This window comes from Poecilia formosa, unplaced genomic scaffold (assembly GCF_000485575.1).
Source record: "Poecilia formosa unplaced genomic scaffold, Poecilia_formosa-5.1.2 Scaffold539, whole genome shotgun sequence".
NCBI classification, from domain to species: Eukaryota; Metazoa; Chordata; class Actinopteri; order Cyprinodontiformes; family Poeciliidae; genus Poecilia; species Poecilia formosa.
The window spans coordinates 271,101-273,019 of record NW_006800478.1 but is presented as its reverse complement, the minus strand read 5'-3'; the positions used below and the strand labels follow the sequence as shown (position 1 = coordinate 273,019).

The 1,919-nt window shown below is 34.3% G+C and overlaps 1 protein-coding gene across 2 annotated transcripts in view; it reads right to left on the bottom strand.

Moving 5' to 3' along the window:
- Positions 1 to 1,919, bottom strand: part of LOC103129365 (interferon-inducible GTPase 5-like) — a 5,566-nt gene extending 3,647 nt beyond the window's left edge. The window contains exons 1-2 of one of the 2 annotated variants that reach the window (XM_007540422.2): positions 1,892 to 1,919; positions 509 to 558 (exon numbers count right to left, since the gene is read on the bottom strand). The gene's annotated coding sequence lies outside the window, so the exon portion shown is untranslated. Of the gene's footprint in view, positions 1 to 88; positions 415 to 508; positions 559 to 1,891 lie in introns of those variants that run through there. The other variant, XM_007540423.2, reaches the window with a different exon arrangement.

The window sequence follows — 1,919 nt, the reverse complement described above, 5'->3', positions numbered from 1 at the left end:
GATGAATGTTGGGATGAAAACAGATTCATTTAATTTCTACTTTTTCATAAATAAAATGAACAAAATTGTTAAGAAAGCAAGTACTCACTTAGATGGTCTCTGCAAACTTGAAATCTGATGGAAAGCAGCACAGTGTAGAATTACACTCGGTAAATATAAACCAGATTATGTGTAGCTGAATTTGAACCTCTTGACAGAGCAAATCTGCTAGGCAGTTACAGTCTAACAAATGGAAAGTGAATCCTTTGGTTTTAAGGAAGAAAAAGAGGGAGGAGTGTTGTATGTGTCTGACCATGATCTGGCACAAGGAAAGACAAAAGAGTGTTTTGTCCTTCCTGTTTTTCCTGGGACATTTGCAAATGACTAAAATTAATTTAGTCATTTGCAAATGACTAAATTAATTTTAGTCATTTTTGCCTTCTGCTCTCCCTCAGTGGTTTCCATTAAAGAGTGGAACAACCTGTTTTCATCCCAACATTAATCCTTTCCAGTTTTTAAGGAGGGCAATGTAAACAGCAGGATGATAGAGGGATGGCCACAGGACATGTAGCTGAGAAACTAGCAAAAGACAAATGGTTAGAAAAGAAGAGTCAGAAAAACATGAAAAAAGCAGCCTTAAAACTGGAAAGGATGAATGTTGGGATGAAAACAGGTTGTTCCACTTACTAACGGAAACCACTGAGGGAGAGCAGAAGGCAAAAACCATAAAAAATGGCTAAATTCATTTAGTCATTTGAAAATGACTAAATGAATTTTAGTTTCAACAAACACAACTCAACAAAAACTAAACGGAGCAGGAACTGAAAGGAGTGTCAGGAAAAACAGGAAGGACAAAATACCATCTCTTTTGTCTTTACTTTGACCTTCTCCTTGTTGTTTTGTTCAATAGGTTTCGCCATGTCCTGTTTATTATTGATTATATTCTGTATTCACTTCTTTTCATAGGTTGTTGTCAAATGAGTTCACTTCTTTGTGCTTAGTTTCTCTATTTATTCTTCTGTTTTTGTGGATTCTGGATTTTGTTCTTAGATTGGTATCTCTGTCGGCCTGACAGTTGATCTGGGAGGAGTAAAGGCTTTGCACTCCTCGTTGAAAAGAAGGAGTAAATGTTTGTTTAATGAAGGAGGGAGTGTTCAACATGATATTACAAGCATGACACAAGCTACTGAATGTAAATTCAGTCATAATAAGGTTTTGTTCCTTTTTGTGTTTATGGTCACATTAGCAATTAACACAAAATAGTGAATAGTGTTGGATAAATTTCAATGAAAGAAACTGTTTATCAGCAAGGTTAATTTGTGTTTGAGTGAGTCTAAAGAGTACAACAGGAAAGAGTTTATTATTTTGCACTCTGAGTCATGTACAGCATGTGATAGTTTAATAATTATTCAGAAAACGGTAGTTTCTAAGTCAACTACTGTTCCTTATCTCTCCACATATAGTGACAAATGGCAAACTAATAGAGCTTGCTTATCATGGCGATATTGTTCTAAATGTTATTTTATCCTGCGGTTGTAGCAGTAGGGTCAAGCTTCAGCTGTGTTCGGACTAGCTAATCTATATTAAACCCTAAATTAGAAAACAAGTCACCGAAATCACTGCGTTTTTAAGGATAGAAATAAAATGGAGTATAAACAGCCTTTACTATGCCACAAAGAGGAAATTTATGTATAGCAGCATCAGAGATAAATGTTCACACAAGTTCTTAAATTGTTTAACAATATACAACAACAAAATCAACATGGACAAGCAATATGTATGACATGAAGCAATCTAACTTGAAAATAAGTAACAGATTTAAATGGTCTTGGTCAAAAATATTAGGATTTCATTTAATTTCTACTTTTTCGTAAATAAAATGAACAAAATTGTTAAGAAAGCAAGTACTCACTTAGTTGGTCTCTGCAAACTTGAAATCT